The 24,184-nt window shown below is 43.6% G+C and overlaps 1 protein-coding gene and 1 non-coding gene across 2 annotated transcripts in view; both read left to right on the plus strand.

Moving 5' to 3' along the window:
* Positions 1-24,184, plus strand: part of GALNTL6 (polypeptide N-acetylgalactosaminyltransferase like 6) — a 1,387,945-nt gene that overhangs the window by 1,195,040 nt on the left and 168,721 nt on the right. The window lies entirely within an intron of this gene.
* Positions 23,992-24,064, plus strand: TRNAR-CCU. The gene has a single exon. It is a non-coding gene; the product is annotated as a tRNA-Arg (tRNA).

Consider the following 24,184-nt stretch of genomic DNA (forward strand, 5'->3'; position numbering starts at 1 on the left):
GTATCAAATGGAAGTTTTAGCAGCTTAGCCAGTGCTGAAAATATAATGCCTGTTTCAAAATGTTGAATTACCTTTGAGGCAAAGATCAAATGGTCTAAACATCAGAAAATGTAAAACTTCTAACCAGAGAAAAATAACTCTTCCTGTTTAAAACGGTTTAAAAATAGAAAAAAAATTTCTTGACATGTAGCAAAAGATAATTCTTTCTATGAAAACACTGGCAATTTTCAAAAGATTTTAAACAAAAACACATAATACTGATAGTCAAATTTCTCAAGACTAGTTTTCTTACCCTTTATACAAATGACTGTAACTCAAGTGCCAGAATCAGAGGCAATTGCTTCAAAATACTTTTGGATTTTTAATATTCTCAGCACTAAAAATAAACATATCCCCAGTAAGTGAGCTATAAAAACAATGTATAAGTTAAATCTGAAACCATTAGAGCAAATATTTCTGTTTGTTTTCTACAATGCTCCCATTTCTGAAGGAACAAAAGTAGGGTCCATGATGTACTTTAATCTTCAAATTTTTATTGACTATTTTAAAGCATTTCTTTATTAAGAATCACATGGAAAGTCTCTAGCCACTGAATTCAAATTCTTCAAGCTGAGAATTTTCAATCCATCAGTTGGATCCATAACTACAAGTTACAGTTTACTGTCTTATTTATTTTGGGGGGCTCCAAAATCACTGCAGACAGTGACTGCAGCCATGAAATTAAAAAACACTTGCTCCTTGGAAGGAAAGCTATGAAAAGCCTAGACAGCATATTAAAAAGCAGAGACATGCATCCAACCTGGGCTGGCGATCTGTTTCACACCTGATAATATACATGTTTCAATGCTATTCTCTCAGATCATCCCACTCTCACCTTCTCCCACAGAGTCCAAAAGTCTGCTCTATACATCTGTGTCTCTTTTTCTGTCCTGCATATAGGGTTATCATTACCATCTTTTTAAATTCCATATATATGCGTTAGTATACTGTATTGGTGTTTATCTTTCTGGCTTACTTCTCTCCGTGGTCTGTTCAATGTATGGCAAAAACCACTACAATATTGTAAAGTAATTTGCCTCCAACTAATAAAATAAATGGAAAGATAAATAAATAAAAAATAAAAAGCAGAGAAATCAATTTGCCGACAAAGATCCCTATAGTCAAAGCTATGGTTTTTCCAGTAGTCATGTATGGATGTGAGATTTGGACCATGAAGAAGACTGAACACCAAAGAATTGATGCTTTCAAATTATGGTGCTGGAGAAGATACTTGAAAGTCCCTTGGACAGCAAATCAGTCAATCTTAAAGAAAATCAACCCTGAATATTTCCTGGAATGACTGATGCTGAAGCTGCACCTCCAGTACTTTGGCCACCTGATGCGAAGAGCTGACTCCCTGATGCTGGGAAAGTCTGAGGGCAGGAGGAAGGGCTGGCCGAGGATGAGACGGTTGGATGGCAAAGTCAGTGGATATGAATTTGAGCAAACTTTGGGAGGTGGTGAAGGCCAGGCAAGCCTGGTATGCAGTCCATGAGGTCACAAAGAGTCAGACATGACTGAGTGACTGAACAACAACTTAAATTTTACGAATTTGAATGTTTGTACACTAACTTCTCCCCAAAAAAGCCCATGTGAAACCAAAAGCATACAGAAACTTATTCTCAGGCATCAGGGCTTTAAGCACTCATTACCTCCTTCCCCCATTGCCCTGCTCACACAGTACCGAGAAGTAAGCAAGCCCTGACACGGCTCTTCTAGGACCCACAGTCCCTTCTCTGAATCCCTATGCTTCATCAGGAGCCATCCACTGGTTCAATCCTGCAGCGGGATTTATTGAGCAGCTTCGATGCAGTGAGCATTACTTTCGGTACTTGGGAGGCAAAGATGAACTGAAACACAGCACTTGCCCTCTGGCAGCTTAGAGTCCATGCAACCCACCAAGAAATGCAGAAGCATCACTTGTACAGAACTGCGGATTACACAGAAATACAGATTTTTTAAATAGTGCAAATACAGGGAGTTCCCTGGCAATGCAGTGGTTAGGACTCTGTGGTTTTACTGCTGAAGACATGGGTTCAATCCCTGGTCAGGGAACTAAGCTCCAGCAAGCCAAGCTGAGCGGCCAATATATATGTATATATATGGGGCTTCCCTGGTAGCTCATCTGGTAAAGAATCTGCCTGCAATGTAGGAGACCTGGGTTCGATTCCTGGGTCAGGAATATATATATAATATATATATTCAACTATATATAGATATATATGTAGTAAAAAATAACCATCTCAGTGCCGAGCAAATATATTTCTGCGACAGAGGGAGACGCGAGTTGCTGGTCCCCCTTCAGGGCAGGACTTGCTGCTCCAGCTGCTGGAAGGGCTGTGCATGGACACCCCCCACCTGCCCCCCCAGGGATGTCCCAACCCCCTCACTCAAGGCGCACCCTGCCCGCAGCAGCCGCAGGCAGTGACTGATAGAAGGTGAGTCTGTTGGCGCCCACACCCTGCCCCCGGCCTGCAGACTCTAGGCTGCCAGAGGGGACGGCTGTCCTGCAGGTGTGCATACAGCCCCTCCCTCTTCCTACCTCAGTCTGGCTGCCCACCTCCCCTCCACAGGGTGGATTCCAAGAGCACTTTCTAAAAAAAGAAAACAGAAAAACAAAAAAAAAAAAAACAGAAACCCTGCTGCCAGAATCTGCTTCTTGGAAAAACCAACTGGCAACACTTCTTAAATGAGTTTAAAAAGGAACTATGGTTACCAGATGATCCAGCAATCCCACTCCTGGGCAAATGTCCAGACAAAACTCTAGTAATTCAAAAATACACATGCATCCCAGTGTTCACAACAGCCAAGACATAGAGACAACCTAAATGTGCATTGACAAATGAATGGCTGAAGAAATGGATGAACATGTATACAATGGAATACTGCTCAGCCATATAAAGAATGAAAAATGCCATTTGCAGCAACATGGATGAATATAGAGAGCATCATGCTAAGTGAGATAAGTCAGAGAAAGACAAATATCACATGATATCACTTACGTGTGGAATCTAAAATATAACACAAATAAACTTAACTATCAAACAGAAACAGACTCACAGACACAGAAAACAAACTTCTAGTTACCAAAGAGGAAGAGGGGGTATAAACTGGGACTTTGATATTAACAGAAAACCACCACCATATATAAAATAACCAACAAGGACCTACTGTATAGCATAGGGAACTATAATGAATATCTTATAATAACCTATAATGGAAAACAATATACATGTATGTTGTTTTCATTTTTCAGTTGCTAAGTCATGTCCAACTCTGTGTGACCCCATGGACTCCTGCCAGTCTCCTCTGTCCATGGATTTCTGAATAATGAAGGAGGTTGCCATTTCCTTCTCCAGGGGATCTTCCTGAGCCAGGGATCGAACCCGTGTCTCCTACCTGCATTGGCAGGTGCATTCTTTACCACGGAGCCACCAGGGAAGCTGTACAGACACACGTGTGCATGTGCACACACACATACACATGCACACACATGCACAGGCATGCACACACGCATGCATGCACGCGCGCACATACACACACACATGCACACATACACGTGCACGCACACATATGCGCGCACACACACACACATGCACACACGCATACACCACTGAATCACTTTGCTGAATGAACCACAAGAAGCAAATACACTTGTAAGTCAGAAAAAAACCACGGCTCTAGCTTTCTTGCATTGGGATGTGATTGTCAGGAATATGTACTGGAGACCACTGCATTAAATTTAATAACAGTAATTCATAATAGCAGCACAGACCAACCTAGGACACACCCAGTGTCAGTTTGAAGGGATCTGTAGCCCTTGGCTTCTTCTATCCCCACAGAAGCCCTACGAGTGGACCTGTCATTGCCCCCTTTCATCTGCTGGGTGACGAGAAGGACAGGGCATCCCTCAAGCTCCTGCTCTTCCTGTGGTGCCCCCAGGCAGTGGGACTCCAAGCCTGGCCTCCTGACCACCCTCTCATCCCACTTCTCGAGTCCTCTAGTATATTCACAGCATCACTAGTGTCTACCATGGAATGACTCAGTACCATCACTGTCCGATGATAAATGACACCTGCCATTGGGAAGCCTGGACTACATGCCAGGCCTGCTATGGGTTCTTGACAGCCTTAAAGTATTGTCCTAACATCTCTGTGAGCTAGACCTGACTTGGGAGTCCTGTTTTACCAATAAGAAAGCAAGTTAAATTATGTAATTTAAAGTCATACCTCACAAGTAGCAGAGATGCCCTCACTGTAGCATTTCTGCCTCTAAAACAAGTGATCTCAAACTTCAGTTAGCTATTTAGATTGATGTAACTATATTTAATCTGGTGGCTCAGCAGTCAAGAGTTTGCCTGCAATGCAGGAGATGTGGGTTCAATCCCTGGGTCAGGAAGATCCCCTGGGGTTGGACCTGGCAACCCACTCCAGTATTCTTGCCTGGAGAATCCCATGGACAGAGGAGCCTGGCAGGCTACAGTCCATACAGTCGCAAAGAGCCGGACCCAGCTTAGCAACTAAATAACAACAATCTATGAAAAAATTCTCACCTAAAATGGGCCAAAGTCACCATCTTGGGTATTCATCATTTTTAGTTCTTTCATCTAAGACATTCTCCAAACATCCCAGAAACATGGAAAAAGGCACTGACCCCCTCTGACAATGAGCACAGCCCTAGATATGACCCAGGACCTTCTCTCCTAAACCCACAGGACTTGAACAGACTCCATGCACTTTTTGGATCCCCCTGACTGAGTACTGGAGCTTCTACCCAAAATAAAGACAGAACATGTTCTTCCATTTTCAGCCGACACGCTGTGAATGAACCACATTATGCATTTAATTCTACTTTTAGGGTGTTGATGCCAATTCTACGAAATCCCAGTTCACAATGTATAAAAAGATGATGTCCTATTCTGCCTCTTGAAGATGGATTTAATTTCTAGGAGACCATTGAGCTTTTGGCCCAAGAATAACGGATGAAATTTGGATTAAATTTAGCAAGCAGCGGTCTCTCCTAGGGTTTTAATAAAGGACTGGGGGGCAGGGGGTGGTACAGGATGTTTTCCTTTATGTCATTTCTTTTCATGGAAGTGGAATTACATGACTTTGTCACCTTGGGAAATATAAGGTTATAAATTCCTCCTGACAAAAAAAAGGGGGAAAAGGCATCTGAATCATTTTGCTGTGAGCAAAGCGGGCTGTGAGCAAAGCGGGCTTTGAGGAAGGAAGAAGGGTTCCAACCCCTACCCCCAGGCAATGCTAGCTTTTTTTTACAGCCGCAAAGAATAGGAATTCTGCGGGCTCACTCCCCGACTTCAGAAATGCACTCACTCTTCATCTCTATTATCTGCTGCCTGAAAATGGTTTCCTAGCAGGAAAAGGTGAGCTGGCCCTCCGGGAATGGTTTCAGATATAAATGACTTAGGTCCTCATCCAAGGTGACCTGTGGCTGACACCCTTCTCGTCCACCCCAACCCCCTTGAGGGCACTTCATTTTTGCTTTGTACCTTTCCCCTCCAAGGGGAGGTTATGGTCCAGAAAAAAATGCTGCCAATCAATGGATATTCCCAACGATGGGCCCAGATGTGTGCCCTCTCTCAGGTCCCCCTGCATCTGTTTCTCCCTTTGCTGGACACCAGGTCCCTCTGTGATACCTGGAAGAGGCTTCGGAAAGGCTGCTGTGAGACTCTCCAAGAACAAGAAGTGAACGTGAAAGTGAAGTCGCCCAGTCGTGTCCGACTCTTTGCAACCCCATGGACTGTAGCCTACCAGGCTCCTCCATCCCTGGGATTTTCCAGGCAAGAATACTGGAGTGGGTTGCCATTTCCTTAAAGATAGCAGGGACAAATCCCACAGAGCATGACTTAACTGTCTATTTACTTCTGCAGATAGCTGACAGCCCCGTGAACAAAATGTTTGGGTCTCCTTCCCCAGGAGGCAGGTTCACCCTCCTCCATGATCTGGTGTGAAAATTGCAACCGTTCACCTTTCTCTGGAGAGTTACAACCAAAAACCACAGTAATAGCCTCATCTTCCAAAAACTCCAATAAGAATCATCGAATTCATCATAAAGGAAGTGACAAATGTCCTTGAAGTAACTTCTAACAATGCAATTCCACAGTCATTTAAAAAATAATGATTGGCAGCTCAAATTCAAAAGATATAGGACAGAAAAGAGATGCTTAGCTTCTACAAAATCAGGTCACATCCATCACACTCAGTCATTCGACATAACTATTGGTGTGACTTTCTGCCAATGGAGGCCCAGGTTCCATGGGGGAGAATGGGAAAGGCATTGGAACAGCTGAGACTCAAAAGCTATCTGCCTGTATCGTTACACTGTTACTGAGTCAAAGCTTACCCTGCTTACCACATAACAGGCAAATAAATTAAGAGAGGAGGAATCAGGGCAAGGAATAGTGACTTTTCCAGAGAGCCAGCAGCCCAAGAAGATTGGTCCCAAAGAAGCATCTTCCCAAAGTTAGAATTCAAGCTTCTTTTACATTAAAAGGGGAGGGGGTGTGGCAGGTTGTTGCAAACTTCTTCATGCAGGAATCCTTTGTTCTGTTCATGAAGATCTGGTTACAATGTTTTCATAAGCCTCTAAGAAGACAAATATTATTCTCTGTTCTGCAACTTCTTATCTCTATATACATGGGAAAGTGTTATACCCTTAAAGATCAGAGCCTTGAGAATGGGCTATCCTATGTATTTCAGGCTATAGGCAACATTAACTTGTAGCAAAAGCGATACAAATGTTTAAGAAAAAGAAACAGATCCCATATGGTGGCAGATTTCATTCTTCCCTGGTGTAGTAACTGATCTTCATGACAACCTGTAAAATCCCCATTTCACAGAGGAAACACTGAGGTTCACGGACACCTGGCCTTTGCTCAGGCAGCTGCAGCCAGGAGAGGCAGAACTAGAAGCAAACTTGAATATTCCTGCAAAGCCAAAGTGGCTTCCTGCACTGGACTTTAGTGACATATCAACTTCTATGAGGGTTTTGCATTAAAATTAAATTTTCCTCAGTTATCCTAAACTGTCGGCCTGCCTACTAAGTCGCTTCAGTCATATCTGACTCTTTGCACCCCCAGGGACTGTAGCCAGCCAGGCTCCTCTGCCCATAGGATTCTCCAGGCAAGAACACTGGAGTAGGCTGCCATGCCCTCCTCCAGGGGATCTTTCTGTCTTTTCTTTGTCAGATAAAGTGGTGGCTGTGTGGGTGTCTATGAATTAGAATTACCATACTTTTAAATGAGAAGTTGATTGACCAAACACTATCTAAATTAAAAAGATGACAATATGGTTATATTCTCACTGCAGCTAGTGCAGGTCAATTACGTGAGCACTTCATAAATGAAACTTTATTGCTATTTTATAATTAGTTTTTTTTATAATTAGATTCACCAGAGACTTATTCACCTCTGGGAAGAGTTACAAGTTTTGAAGAAGAGCAAAGTGAAAGAAAATGTCATCACTCATAGAAAGTAAAATTTGAAGCAAAGATAAAAATAAAATTCACATGCACATAAGAATCAATTCACACATATGTAAGACCCAATTGTTTTTTGGTTTTTTTTTAATCAGATTTCTTGGGCTTTAGAGATATGAATCCAATAGATCTCAAGGAGGTTCCCAGCTCCCCAGCCACACTTGGGAATCCACTGGTTGCACAGTGAGTGGAAGGGTTGGGGAGGAAGCAGGTTTTCAGATAAGAGCTGAAGTTTAGAATTTGCAAGAGGAGATAGGTGACCCTCCCTGGTACTGCCTTTGACTAGGCACTATTAGTCACTGGCTTCCCCTGTGGCTTAATGGTAAAGAATCCACCTGCCAATGCGGGGGAACAGGAGATGCCAGTTCAAACTGGGTCCGGAAGATCCCCTGGAGGAGGAAACGGCAACCCACTCCAGTATTCTTGCCTGGAGAAAACCATAGTGAGGGGAGCTCGGTGGGCTACAGTCCATGGGGTTACAAAGAGTCAGACACAACTATAACTGAACAAGCACGCATTGTTAGCAGTAACATATAATTAAGTTCTGCCTTCAGAAATCATTGAGAGTGATAATAAATTAGTGGACACTAATTTGACTAGCTTTTAGGCTGATGCTTCTTTATTGCCTCTTACTATTTGTAGCTACAATAAAACCTCATTAATAGAGAATTTCATGGACTGAAGTGACCCTCTCAACTACTAAAAAAAAAATGGTTAGCGGAAGCAATAAGGATTTTTTGGCCATCAATTTAGCAAACAGTTTCTCTTTAGTATAAGGGAGACAGGGAAGTCCATATATTACTGTAGGAATGTACATTTCTGTAATGTTTCAAACATTCTAGAAAATAATTTGGAAATTTGTCCTAATAGTTTCCAAAAACTTTAGCTTAGCAATGTAAGTTAAATCCTGAAGAAAAATGTGCATGACAATCTATAAACAAATGTTTATAATGGTGAAAATCTGGAGATAGTATGAAAGTGAAAAGAAAGTGAAAGTCACTCAGTCGTATCCAACTCTTTGTTACCCCATGGACTGCAGCACACCAGGCTCCCCTGTCCATCACCAACTCCCAGAGCTTGCTCAAACTCACATCCATCAAATCTGTGATGCCATCCAATCATCTCATCCTCTGCCATCCCCTTCTCCTCCTTCCTTCAATCCTTCCCAACATCAGGGTGTTTTCCAATGAGTCAGTTCTTTGCATCAGGTGGCCAAAGTATTGGAGTTTCAGCTTCAGCATCAGTCCTTCCAATGAATATGCAGGACTGATTTCCTTTAGAATTGACTGGTTGAATCTTCTTGCAGTCCAAGGGACTCTCAAGAGTCTTCTCCAACACCACAGTTCAAAAGCATCAATTCTTCGGTGCTCAGCTTTCTTTATAGTTCAACTCTCACATCCATATATGAGATGTGAAAACCTACTTCCTCCCCACTACTGGAAAAATCATAGCTTTGACTAGACAGGCCTTTGTTGGCAAAGTAATCTCTTTGCTTTTTAATATGCTGTCTAGGTTGATCATAGCTTTTCTTCCAAGGAGCAAGCTTCTTTTAATTTTATGGCTGCAGTCACCATCTGCAGTAATTTTGGAGCCAAAAAAAAGTCTGTCACTGTTTCCATTGTTTCCCCATCTATTTGCCATGAGGTGATGGGACCAGATGCCATCATCTCAGTTTTCTGAATGTTGAGCTTTAAGCCAACTTTTCCACGCTCCTCTTTCACTTTCATCAAGAGGCTCTTTAATTCTTCACTTTCTGCCATAAGGGTGGTGTCATCTGCATATCTAAGGTTATTGATATTTCTCCCAGCAATCTTGATTCCAGCTTGGGCTTCATCCAGCCCAGCATAATGTACTCTGCATATTAAGTTAAATAAGCAGGGTGACAATATACAGCCTTGATGTACTCCTTTCCCAATTTAGAACCAGTCTATTGTTCCATGTCCGGTTCTAACTCTTGCATCTGGACCTGCATACAGATTTCTCAAGAGGCAGGTAATGTGGTCTAGTATTTCCATCTCTTTAAGAATTTTCTACAGTTTGTGGTGATCCACTTAGTCAAAGGTTCTGGCATAGTCAATAAAGCAGATGTTTTTCTGAAACTCTCTTGCTTTTCTCATGATCCAATGGATGCTGGCAATTCGATCTCTGGTTCCTCTGCCTTTTCTAAATCTGGATTGAACATCTGGAAGTTCATGGTTCATGTACTGTTGAAGCCTGGCTTGCAGAATTTTGAGCATTACTTTCTTAGTGTGTGAGATGAGGACAATTGTGCAGTACTCTGAACATTGTTTGGCATTGCCTTTCTTTGGGATTGGAAACAAAACTGACCTATTTTAGTCCTGTGGCCACTGCTGAGTTTTCCAAATTTGCTGGCATATTGAGTGCAGCACTTTCACAGCATCATCTTTTAGGATTTGAAATAGTTCAACTGAGCTATTAGTTGAGCTAATTGCTCAACTATTTGAGCTATTTGAAATAGTTCAACTGAGCTAATAGTTCAACTGGCCGCAAATAAGGGAATAAGAAAATTATGATATATTGGAATATAGAATAGAATGCATTTCTTTTAAATCTCTTATAAAAGTTTAAAATAATATGAAAAAATGCTTTCCATGGAAAGTTAATGCTTTAAAATCACCTTAAACTAAGGTACTACTTTTAACTAGGTTAACCAAAAATGGAAAAAAAGCACCTCTAAAAAGAGATCATAAAAAATATTCCAAGGTATTAAAAGACTTATCTTTAAAAGGTGAGATTGTGAATAATTGGCATTTGTTTGCTTTTACATTTTTCAGGCTTTCCCCAGGGGAAAGTATGTCTTTTATAATTTTATAAGTAATTGTCTTAAAAAAAAAAAAAAAGGAAGACATGCTTTCTTTTCAATGTAATACAGGCCACAATTTCTATTTCTGGGTCAGGAAGTTTCCCTGGAGAAGGGATAGGTTTCCCACTCCAGTATTCTTGGGCTTGTCTGGTGGCTCAGATGGCAAAGTATCCACTTGCAATAAAGGAGCCCTGGGTTCAGTCCCTGGGCTGGGATGATCCCCTGAGAAGGGCATGGCAATGCACCCCAGTGTTCTTGCCTGGAGAATCCCATGAACAGGGGAGCCCAGAGGGCTGCGGTCCATGGGGTCACAAAGAGCTGGACATGGCTGGGCAACTGAGCACAGTGCAGCAGAGGCCACAGTTACAGATTTTCTCCTAAATGCACTAAAAAATGAAAAGAAAATATTGTTTCTTGGTTTTTGATGTCTCACGGTATGTCAGCTGGCTTCCCATAGGACACGCCAGAGAGAAGGCACCATAGGGACAAGCCACTGTCTCCCTGTCCCTGACCCCAGAAGGGGGTTCCACGGTCTCTACCAACATTCATTCAATCAGAACACCATCCAGAGTCACTCATGAGGAGCAGGTCACACAACAGGATGAATGCAAAGACAGGGACCACTGGAAGGACACTGACCCTAAAGGGGTCTAGCATGAGGTCTGCATTGTTGATATGGGAAAGGTGTTCTCTTCTCCTAAGCAGAAAACCTAGACAGTGCCCTCCAAAGGAAATTCTTCTACTGTGCGTATAAAGCTTTATCAGTCATAAAAGCTCAGTCTCATCAGGTGTCCCTCCCATGGACCCCTGGCCCCCAGGACCCCTGCTGGAGGAGCTGTGGCCTGGGGAGGTAAGGGGCATACATGCCTGAAGTCTGGAGTTTGGAACACAATTGCTAGTAAAAAAATATAGACAGTCAATGTTTTCCCAGGCCAGTTTACATGAAGCCTATTTAAAACAAGCCTTAAAACTTCAATAGGAATGTGAACCTTAAAAAAGTACAATGCTACTATGTCAACAAGCATCAAATCTGATAATATAATTAATCGTTATTCTATGGAAAAAATACATTTTTAGTTCTAAACAATTGACTTACAGGTAGACATTAGGAACATAATCACTTATTATCTGGCCTCGTATGTGCACACAAAAGGTATTAATGGCTGTATGCCTTTTTGGATAATTTCAAGGATAAATGACCAAATTCTGAAACCCATAAAATAATTAGGACAACTGTCCATTTCACCCCAAATAGTACAGTCAACGATAGCAGGAACAAATTTCTCTATATATGAAAGAGAAAAATAAGGCATACAGTAGGCAGAAAATAAGGCAAAAATAAGGCATACTGAAATCTATACAGTAGATTTCAGTTTATTGTTTTAATAACAGTAATCACATGAAATCACTAGTCTAGTAGCATGGGTTGAGCTCTGCAATGAACCTCTCATCTATAAATAGGGATTTAGGGAGTTACAATTATTACTACAGTCACTGCTAATTTACAGATCAATATCCCATAACACATTTGCCAATAATAGCCATGCACACTGGGGATTCAATAATTGATGGAATGGAAATGGTGAGTTTAACATTTCCAATGAAACCAATCACAACTATAATTCTGGCTAGCCCAGTTTTTATGGTTTTTATGCTCTTCCTATAACCATCACTTTGTTGTTATTTAGTTGCTAAGTCATATCTGAGGCTTTTGTGATCCTCCTGCTATGCAGGAGATGTACACTCAATTTCTGGGTTGGGAAGATCGCCTAGAGTAGGAAATGGCAACCCACTCCAATATTCTCGCCTGGGAAATCCCATGGACGCAGGAGCCTGGTGGGCTACAGTCCATAGGGTCTCAAAGAGTCAGACACGACTGAAGTGACTAAGCTCGTGTGCATGGACTGTAGCCGGACAGGCTCCTCCGTCCGCGGGGTTTCCCAGGCGAGAACACTGGAGCAGGTTGCCATTTCCTCCTCCAGCAGATCTTCTAGACCAGGGCTGGAACCCACGTCTCCTGCGTTGGCAGGCGGATCCTTTACCGCTGGGCCAGCAGGGAAGCCCACCATCACCTGAGTATGACGACATTCTCTGTCCTACAGGTACTGAATTTCTCTGTTTTTTCTTTCCCTCTCTCCATCTCTCTTTGCCTCTCTGTTTCCTTCTTTTCTATTGCTCCCGGGCTGAGGTTTCTGATAACTATGTACTAAAAAAAATTCCCACAAATATAAGTCACAGTCCCCTTTTGCCTCATTCGCATTGAAGGGCAGTAACAAAGGGATTACATTTTCTTCTGCCTGTAGCGTTAAAGCAGCCACTTGACCTCTAGCAACCTTGAACCAAAATTTACTTTAGAGGTTTGTCATTTCAAGGGCCGAACGTGATGTTGCATTTCCCTTGAGGAATTTATTCTAAATCAGTCTCTCAGGTTTATTTGAGTTTTCACCTACTATCTTGGCCTCAAGTATATGTTTTCCCTTTTTTTCCTCATTGGATCTAGCAATACATCATATTCCATTCTATGGCACTCAAAAAATTAAATATTTTATGTTTATATTTTGCCCAGCTCAGGTAGATTTAAAAAATGTGAAATTTGTGTGTATTCTATTTTTTTGTGAACAAGGAAAAGTTTGCTCTGTGTGTGTGTGCGTGTGTATGCGTGTGTATATCTATATATTTATTATGGTCATTCTAAGTACTCCCCTTTGCTGAGATGCTCAGTCCTACTTCATTTGGTTAAACTGCTATGCTATTATTTAGGTTGTGATGGAATTATTTCTCCCAGCAGATACTCACTGAGTGCCTGAGTGAGTCAGGCACTATCCTAAGCGCTAGGAGTCGGGTAGGCAAATGAGACGTTCCCTGTTCTCGCTGTATTTTCACTCTAATGAAGAAGACGATAACTTGATGTCACACAAGTGTCTTTTCACATCTCCTTGCTTTGGTTAAGAATACAACAACCTCTCTGGAAATCAGTTTCCAGACATACGAATCATGGAAGACTTTCCAGGGAGAACACATGATTGGGGAACTTGGAACTGGGTTTTCACATTGTCCAGCTTCTTCCTCCACCAGCCATTGAGGCTGGGAGGCCCTTTATCCACTGGACCCTCACCCCCTCCCTAGGCAATTGTACTGTGTCCAGTGGCCATCATGTGTATAGAGGTGGTGCTCACATTTATTTCTTGGCTCACACTTCTTCTTTGGACTAGCTTTCCTTGGATTAAATCCATGTATCATACTGCCTTTGGTTTTTTCTCTTGAGATATCTTTACGTCATCTCCATGCACAGGACCTGCGTCTGGTCTGCATGACCCTGAAGGACCCTGAAGGACCCTGGTCCTCTTGCACTGCTCCAATTCCTAAACAAGATACCACATGTCTGCAAGCCATTCAGATCTGAGCTTTAGCATCAGTTCCCACTGCTGCCCTACCTCAATCCCCCTCCCCATCATTTCCTGTTTATGTAGTAGCCTGTGTTTCCCTTCCATTGTACTTGCTACGTTGTAACCATATATTGGTGTGGATATGAATAATTTAATACAATATACAAATACTATTATAGCTCCAACAGTTATACTATGCCATTATTATAGCCCCAATAGTGCTTAGAATCAATATTCAAAAAAAAAAATGTTTTGCAGGGCAGAAACAGAGACACAAACATAGAGAACAGACTTGTGGACATGGGCAAGAAAGGGTGGAATGAACTGAAACCGCAGCATTGACACACACATACTACACATGTGAAATAGCCAGTGAGAAGCTGCTGCATAACGCAGGCCGTTCAGCTCGGGGCTTTGTCATGACCTAGAGGGGCGGGATGGGGTGGGGGGCTAGAGGAGAGGCTAAAGAGGGAGGGGGGTGTGTACACATATGGCTGATTCATGCTGTGGTGCAGCAGAAACTAACACAACATTGGTGTGGCCGTGTACAGAGTCGTGTCCGACTCTTCGCAACCCCAGGGACTGTAGCCCGCCAGGCTCCTCCGTCCGTGGGATTTCCCAGGCAGGAATACTGGAGGGGGTTGCCATGCCCTTTACCAGGGGATCTTCCCAACCCAGGAATTGAACCTGCATCTCTGGGGTCTCCTGCATTGGCAGGCAGATTCTTGTCACCTAGGAAGCCCAACACAACACTGTAAGGCAATTATATTCTGATAATAAAAGAAAAAAAATGTTACATGGATGAATGAATAGCTTTGGATTCACTGCTGAGAAGAAATGACCAGTTGCTGGCTCCCTGTGCCCTTTGGCAAGGGTAAGAGCTCATGTTGAGTCATGGAGGAGTTACCGAAAGAGTGTGTGGGGGCCGGCTGCTCACCAACAAACAGGCCAGGTAGCTGGAAAGGAAATTTTGCTTTCTTTCAGATGCTGGCCGCTTTGGAGGGGTCGGGGGTGGGGAGTGGAGAGGAGGACTAACATCTGTCCAAAGCCCGGCTCCCGCCCCTGGCAACCAGTGGACCGGAGCTCTCATAGACAGAAAGAGGAGACTGCATGCAGAAATAGCACAGGCAGCTCTGACAGCCACCCTCACACGCTTACCAGGCTGTCAGGTCATCCTGGCTGCTTCAGGGATACTTCATCTTCTGCTCCAGAGCCCGTCTGTTCCCGTTTCTTTGAGGCCAATCCTCAGAATTGTGGCAGCTTTTGTTGTGGGTACAGTCCTTAACTATGCCTAATGAGTACATTATTATTATTTGGCCTCCTTTGACTGTTTTCCTTTGCTTATGCATTTCTCTGATTAAACTTATTCTTTGAGTAAAGTTTTCCAGAGACAAAAGGCGGGCAGAGGACACGGGGGAAGGGCGTGGCAAGGACCAGAGGGTCCTGCCCGGCCGGAGTCCGGCATGACCGAGGAGGCGTACGTGGAATCTGGAGAGTATGACACCACCCAGGGCACACCGTGAGGGCTAATTTGAGGTTTCCTTAAACTTCTCCTCCAGAGGACTGAGCAGAGTCCATTCTGCAAACCTCTCTGGCCTGGTCCCTTCTGAGAGGCAAGAGTCACAGGAAGGAATGGGGAGCAGGGATTCTCCTCCAGCTGTGAGGAGCCCCCGCCTGGTCTCCATGCAGCAGAAGCCGCTAGCAGACAGAGCAGTCGCCACACAGACAACAGCAGCCGTGGAGTGTTCCTTCACCAGCCACTGCTTGGAGCAGCTGCCAATAAGACTCTGCATCACGAGGATGGTCCCCAGACGTCTGCTCCAGAAGAGAGCACAAATGGGACAGACAGACATCCACAGCTGAGCCGTCCCTGCGGAGACTCCCTGCAGGGCACCCTGTCTCCGGACAGCAAGAGTCTTCATCTCACAAGAAGAGATGGTAACAACTGACCTCAGGGAAATAATGACTGAATCAGAGGCTCGGAAACTTTAAGTTTGGCTCAACTCAACATATAGCTGTGTGTTTGAGATAACTGAAATCAAGAACCTCCTAGAGTAACGAAAATAAACCCAAAAATAAATGGGACCTAATTAAAAGCTTTCACACAGCAAAGGAAACCATAAATAAAACAAAAAGACAATCCTCGGAAAGGGAGAAAATATTTGCAAATGAAACAACTGACAAGGGATTAATCTCCAAAATATATAAGCAACTCATGCAGCTCAATATTAAAAAAAAAGACAAATAACCCAATCAAAAAACAGGCAGAAGATCTAAATAGACATTTCTCCAAAGCCCAAAAGCACATGAAAAGATGTTCAATATCACTAATTATTAGAGAAATGCAAATCAAAACTACACTGAGGAATCATCTCACACTGGTTAGAACAGCCATCATCAAAGAAAAATCTACAAACAATACATGGTGGGGAGGGTGTGCAACAAAGGGAACTCCCCCACACTGTTGGTGGGAGTGTAAATTGGTACAACCACTGCGGGAAACAGTATGGAGGTTCCTTGAAAAAGTGAAACCAGAATTACCACATGATTCAGAAATCCTGCTCCTGGGAATACCAACACCTTATAAAGTCTTTTATAAGTGGCCCAGGGTTCAAAGCCAAAGTCAGCCTTTTCTCCTATGAGATTCCCCTTGCCTTCCTGGTTGGAATGAATTTCTCTCTCCTCACTCTTGCTTTCTCACTTTCTGTGTCCATCTTTTATGATCTTGAATTATAGTTAGTTCTATTGCCTCTCTGAGTCACCCCAGTGAGTTGCAACCTCCTTGAGAATGGGCACTGCTCATTTCATGTTTCTCTTTTATATCTCTCAGAATATCAGCACCGACTCTGCAATAGTAGGTGATAAAATAATATTTATTAAATTATCCTGGGAAAGATGCCCCAGCAAATTTAGCCAGCCTTTATGCTGAAGGAGATGGATGACTTACTATGCTCACTTCTAGAGAGTGGATTTAAAAGAAACTGTGTTCTAAATCAGAGCAAAACTGTGTTCTATCTCAAACAGAAAGCAGAAGAGAAAATGTGAAGAGGGCATGATTATGCATGTGGAAAGCCAGCTAAGATTCTGAAGACTTTCAGAAAAGAAAAGAATTTATAAATTAAGACACATAGAGACTGATGTTACAAATGGTTTTCTTAAATATGGTTCACATTCCATGGATTGTCTAAGTGATACAGATTCTCACTCTTATTTTTAATGTTAATATTTTATATTTATTTTAACATATTAGAAAAAATATAGTAATGATATTAAGGATAGTTTTGCTTAAGATGATGGTCAATTAAAATTTAACATTTAAAGGAAACAAAATGTAAATCATAGTTCAAATAATGTGAGGTATAGTAAAAGGTGTGAGACACCTACAAACATGGCCACAGCTTAAAGAAACAGTCCCTTGTTCTAACTGGAATCAAGGTCATGAACTCTCAGAGTTGCTGTTTCCTCTGTCCTACCATTTAACCTTGGGCCACTTCCTAAGGGTCTCTGAATACAAATCAGAAATCTCTCTCAAGGGTTTTCCATACCTTGGGGTATTTGCTTTTTAAAAGAAGACATTACATCACTAGCTGTTGTTGCTTAGTGGCAAAGTGGTATCCAACTCTTTGCAGCCCCATGGACTGTAGCCCACCAGGCTCCTCTGTCCATGGGATTCCCCAGGTAAAAATACTGGAGTGGACTGACATTTCCTTCTCCAGGGGGTCTTCCCAACCCAGGGACTGAAACTGCATCTCCTGCATTACAGGCAGATTCTTTACTGCTGAACCACCGGGGAAGCCCACATCACTAGTTACTCTTGCAATTTCTACCAACATCCCTGAATTTCCTCTACCTCTATTTATTTTCCTGAAGCTCTGGTTTCCTGAAGTCCCCGCCTCTTTCGGAGCCCTGCAGCTCCAGTGATTAAGCTTCTTTGTCCCTGCTGATGGGCCTCTCTTCTTCCTGAGAGGGGCATGGTTCTTCATTTGCAGCAAACTCCCCTCTGCCTGCAGTGCCATCATGAACTGTCAATATGTTTTCCATCTCAGTCTCTGGTGGACCACGTCCTGGCGAGTGTTCCTTCCCGGGGACCCTGCACTAAGCTCTGTGCAGCCCACTCATCAAGGACAGTTGGTCTCTCTCCAGGGACTGCAGTTTCTAACACAATACTGTCTTTGGCATCACTGATTGAAAACTATGTCATGGGTTGCCTTGTTATGCCCACTTATTGTCAACATCCAATCAAGGTATTAGTCTTCACAGCTGAATCAGGTAAATGATTATGTAAGATTGCTTCTCTGACTACTTGATGATCCCTGACCTTGCTGCTTTATTCAATGAGTAAGTGGACCAGCTCACATCTGAAAATCAGATTCAGTTCCAAAGTGCCAAACAGATCAGTCTGATAAAACAGGAAGTAAGAATGGAGTGAGAACCAACTCTTTCAATATAAAAACATTAGCTCATACATCCTGGTAAGCTTTCAGCTTGTTTAAAATATCATATTTGTTGTTTTCAGTCACTAAGCTGTGTCTGACTCTTGGCAGCCCCACGGACTGCAGCACGCCAGGCTTCCCTGTCCTTCACTATCTCCCAGAGTTTGCTCAAACTCATGTCCATTGAGTCAGTGATGTCATTCAACCATCTCATCCTCTGTCATCCCCTTCTCCTCCTGCCCTCAATCTTTCCCAGCATCAGGGTCTTTCCCAATGAGTCTGCTCTTCGCATCAGGTGGCAGCATCAGTCCTTCCAATAAATATTCAGGGTTTATTTCCTTTAGGATCACACAGATGCTTATTTTCTAGTCTTCTCACTTTTTTGCCTTCTACACACATGCTTCTAAAGGAAAGAGAAAACGATGATGCAAATTCAACAAAACAGCAGGAGTCGGGACCATCATTTCAAGACAGGACCATATTCTTGGTTGCTGTTCACATCTAGAAACAGGAAAACGATCTTTGTAGACAAAACATGAAGGTGCTGGAGGAGGAAATGGCAACCCACTCCAGTATCCTTGTCTGAAAAATCCCATGGGCAGAAGAGCCAGGCGGGCTCCAGTCCATAGGGTCACAAAGAGTCGGACACGACTGAGCGACTGAGCACCCACGCACCCACGCCGCAACTAGAGAAAGCCTGCACCACGACGAAGACCCAGCACAGCCAAAGTAGATACAATAAAATCTAGGAAAACGCAGGCTTTGGCCCCAACCCCGACCCTCAGCTCCTGCATCAGAGGCTCCCCGATGGGGCCTTGAGATCTGCCACTTTCTCCAGCACCAGATGATTCTAGAAGCCATTAAGCTTTTAGAACCACTTCCTAGAAGGAAACACACTTTGGGAAATGCTGAGACTGAATACATACCTAACTTCCATGATCTGTATTTAAACATGGATATGGATGCTGTAAGAAACAAAATATACATTTATTTAATTGTTGCCAAAAAAAAAACATGACGGCACATTAACTATTGTTTGTCCTCCTCTCTCTGCCTGGCTTGCCGACAGCTTCAAACCAGGAGCAGGTGGTTCGGGGGGCAGTAAGTGTGCAACCTCATCAGCCTGGGACTCTTTTATTCTTTATGGTGGAGTGGATTCCCATGTCTTTTTGTCATGTGTATTTTTGAGAATCCACTTGCACAGCTTTTACAAGAAGACGCCACTGTGCCTCTGGTGCAGGTGAGGGGGGATCTAATTTCATTACAGTTAAGTGCCTGCCTCCCATCACCAGCCAGCACAGCATAATACGGTATATTATGGGGCTGTAATAAACAGGAAGGAGGTGGGTTGCAACACCTTTTAGGAGAAGCCAAATTACTTTGGGCCACACATCTGCCTCTTTGGTTCATCCTATTTGCTACCGTTTCACAACCTAATTACAGGGTTTTCTGGAAATTACTGTCCGGCGGTAACAGGATGACCTGCTTTATGGAGCAGAGACAGGCAGCCCCAACGGCTTCAGCCTTCATCTCTGCCTCCATGTAATTGCATCACACTTCACTGTGAATCCTCCATAGGCGGGAAGTAAATGAAATATTATAATTACCTTCTATTCCCTTTCCCCTGAAGCCAGAATTAGGGCAGTGTGTGTCCAGAGGAGAGGAGTAGGCCTTTAAGAATAAAACTGGTGGTCTGTTCAAGGGGAAGTAAGGGGCCCCGTCCCCAGCCTTTTGGCTACACACATACCACATCAATGGCTGCACGTTTTGTTCACTTAGCAAAGTGTAAGACCCCGTCTGTTTAAATCAACATCACAGTGAGACACGTTGGTTCAGTCCTGGAGAAAATGTCTATTATAGTAATATATATGTGCAAGGCACAAGGATGAGAAAGGATTTATCTGAAGGAAAGAGACAGGTGAATAGAGCTTAAAGAGCAAATGGGCACTTTCAGGCTATCCAAAAAACATATGAAAGCTCATTTCTGCTCCTTTTGAGACAATTTTATTGGAGACATTTCAGTGAGATGCCTAAGTGGGACCTGAATATTGGAAAGGATGAGTGAGTTTAGGGCTGTAGTTCTCTAGGCTTTTAGAAAGTGCTTTTCCAATCCAATGAACTTTAATGGATGGGATAAAAGCAATTCTCTGATTTAAGTTCTACTCATGAGTCTAAGTACGAAAATAATCTCTAATTCAACAAGACTTTTATTTTTATTTTTTGATATGGACCATTCTTAAAGTCTTTGTTGAACTTGTTACAATATTATTTCTGTTTTATGTTTTGGTTTTTTGGCCATGAGCCTTGTGGGATCATAGCTCCTCAAGCAGGGATTGAACCTTCACCTCCTGCATTGGAAGGCAAAGTCTTAACCACTGGACTTCCAGGGAAGTCTCAAATTCTGCAAGTCTTGACTTGGAGGAAGGAAATGGCCCTTCCCTGTGCGTCCTCTGCCTTTGGTGGGGTGGGCTGGGTATAACTGTAGATTAATCGCTGGTGATGTATTCTCCAATTGCTTGGCAGGCAGCTCTTTGAAAACAAAAAAGAATGGAATTCACTGAATTTCTACCTCCCTCCTGAAGAGTTCTAAGCTGGGACAAGGGTCCATGTCCTTGAAAAGTATCTTCAGAGTTGCACTTTATGAAAACTCTATTATGTAGATATAATTTCCTCAAATGCGTCTTTGAGTGGCTCAGCAAAAAGTATGATGGAAGAGGTGACATTCCCTTTAGCCAGGTGCCTCTTGTGAAGAAAAAACAACTGTAAACTGCTCCTTTCACTAAGCGCGTGCATGCATGCTAAGCCGCTTCAGTCGTGTCCAAGTCTTTACGACCCCGCCAGGCTCCTCTGTCCATGCGATTCTCCAGGCAAGAATACTGGAGTGGGTGGCCACACCCTGCTCCAGGTGATCTTCCAGACAGAGGGATTAAACCCACATCTCTTGCATTGTCTCCTGCACTGCAGGCAGATTCTTTACCGCTTAAGCCTCCAGGAAAGACCTCACTGAGAATCAGTCATCTAGTATTCATTCAGCAAATATGCATTGTGTGCTGACCTCAGCATCATGCTCAGAGCCAGGGAGTGGGAATAAATGAAATGGCAATGCACCCACTCTTCTGGAATTCATATTGGAGTAGGGAGCCATCCAGGAAAGTGCATACATACAATATAGCAAGGAATTTAAGTCCGATGGTGAGATGCAGAGCAAGGAAGGGGTAGACAGGGCAGGCAAAGGGCCTGGAGAGGTGTTTTCTATATCATTTGAGGAAAACCTGCAGAGATGGAGCACCTCAAGCTGGGCTGGAGCAGACCTGGGTATCATAGGAGCAGCAGAGAGGCCAGGGGGCTGCAACAGAGCAATGGAAGAGAAGAGGGTGGTGGTAGCAGATGGAATGTGGCCAGGACAGAGAGAGCCTTGTGGACTTTCTGGGACATTCCAGGAGGTTCTCTGGCTGCTGTGTGGATAAGAAGCGGCAGGGGTGGGAAAGCACTTAGGAAACCAGTTAGGAGGCTACTGAAATCAACCAAGGGAGAGAGACGGGAGGCTCAGACCCAGTCCTCTGTACAAAGCCATTTCATAACCTCCACAGAAGCTACTGACTCAAGCAAGGACTGTCGTTTTGTGTCAACTATCAGCTGAGTGTGGATGGTGACTGCTGCTATTAAAGATTCTTGCTCCTTGCAAGAAAAGCTATGACAAACTCAGACAGCATATTAAAAAAGCAGAGACATCACTTTGCTGACAAAGGTCCTTATAGTCAAAGCTAAGTTTTCTCCAGTAGTCATGCACAGATGTAAGAGCTGGACCATAAAGAAGGCTGAACACCAAAAAATTGATGCTTTTGAACTGTGGTGTTGGAGAAGACTCTTGAGAGTCCCTTGGACTGCAAGGAGATCCAACCAGTCCATCCTAAAGGAGATCAGTCCTGAATATGCACTGGAAGGACTGATGCTGAAGCTCCAATACTTTGGCCACCTGATGCAAAGAGCCACCTCATTGCAAAAAGCCCTGACCCTGGGAAAGATTGAGGGCAGGAGGGGAAGGGGTGACAGAGGATGAGATGCTTAGATGGCATGACCAACTCAATGGACATGAGTCTGAGTAAATTCCAGGAGACAGTGAAGGACAGGGAAGCCTGGCGTGCTGCAGTCCATGGGGTCACAGAGTCAGACGAGACTTAAGAGACCGAACAACAACCACAGCACTGGGGCTGCCTTGGTGACTCAGCGGTGAATGATCTGCCCGCATATGCGGATGAGACAAAGCTCAGGAAGCAGACCCACAGCTGACCTCTCTGCTGTCCCTGCCCCCTCCAGGAGCCTCCCCTTCACTGCCCACATCCTAACAAGAATGACCCCCTCCCCAGAGGAACAGCCAGACAACCTGATGAGCGACCCAACTGTGACCACTGCTAGGCGAGGCAAGGAAAATCATTCACAAAGGCAAATGGAAGGCCTACATAGAAACACAAAATGACACTCACGAAGGAGATCAAAAATGAACAAACCTATCTCAGTGAAATCAAATAAGTATTATCTTTTGAGGGGGGAAAACCTACAAATCCCAAGCGTTAAGAAAGGATAATATTGAAACATACAAGCTTCCCTGGTGGCCCAGATGGTGAAGAATCTGCCTGCATTGCAGGAGACATGGGTTTGATTCTTGGGCTGGGAAGATGCCCTGGAAAAGAGAATGGTTACTCACTCCAGTGCAACTCTCTAGTTGCATGTTAAGTGGGCTTCTCTTTGCAGTGACTTCTCTGGTTGCAGAGCACAGGCTCCATGTGTAAAGCAGATAAGTCAGTGGGAATTTGCCATGTGATGCAGGGAGCTCAATCTGGTGCTCACCTAGAGGGGTGGGGTGGTGTGGGAGGGGGAAGGGAGGTTCAAGAGGGAGGAGACATATGTACACCTCTGGCTGATTCACAGTGATGTATGGCAGAAACCAACCCAATATTGTAAAGCAATCATCTACTGATTAAAAATAAATAAGTTAACTTAAAATAAAAATGAAAGGACAATACGTTAATAGAAAGAGATAAAATATGAGTTGGAAATGGTCAGAAAAAATAACTGATAATAATAAAGGAAGAGAAAATGCAGTCAAGGATTGTATCAACTAGAATTCCTTTGCTGCAAGCAACACAAACAGTCTCAACTAACTGAAGCAAAAGGAGAGTTTAATGACAGGATATAGGGGATCTGCCCAGGTCAAAAGGAAAGCTAAAGAACACACCCTGGGAACAGGAAAATCCAGAAAGCCTTGCTGGAGGAATATGTTCATAGTTTTAGCTGGCTCCATCCATCCCTGTAATAGGGCTTCCCTGTTGGCTCAAGTGGAAAGAGTCTGACTGCCAATGCAGGAGATGTGAGAGATGTGGGTTTGATCCCTGGGTCAGGAATCCCCTGGAGGAGGAAATGGCAACCCACTCCAGTATTCTTGCCTGGAAAGTCCCATGGACAGAGGAGCCTAGTGGCTACAATCCATAAGGTTGGGAAGAGTCAGACTACGACTAGCGTGTGATGGATGGAGGGACTCCTGTTATAAATGAAAGAAAGGCAACTACCTATCTCCACTCCAGCTCAAGATTGAGGATCTTGGAGATGATGTCCTATCCTAGCTCTTTATCCCAAGGCAGTGCATGAAGAGCTTCAGATAAGGGGCTGGCAGGGAAGTGAGAATATATTCCATCTCCCCAAACTCTACTCCAAACAGAGGAGAGGAAGTTCCCCCAAGGAAATAATGGCATTGTTAATTAAGAGACATGAATGCTGCAATGCCAAAAATTGGTAACCATCCACTGCACAGGCCCTGGAGGCCTAATGGATAAGGCACTGGCCTCCTAAGCCAGGGATTGTGGGTTCAAGTCCCACCTGGGGTAAGAGTACCTTTGGGCTTCCCAGGTGGCGCTAGTGGTAAAGAATCTGCTGAGATATGGGTTCGATCTCTGGGTCAGGAAGATCCCCTGGAGGAGGGCATGGCAACTACTCCAGTACTGAAG

This window comes from Cervus elaphus, chromosome 29 (assembly GCF_910594005.1).
Source record: "Cervus elaphus chromosome 29, mCerEla1.1, whole genome shotgun sequence".
Lineage (NCBI taxonomy): Eukaryota > Metazoa > Chordata > Mammalia > Artiodactyla > Cervidae > Cervus > Cervus elaphus.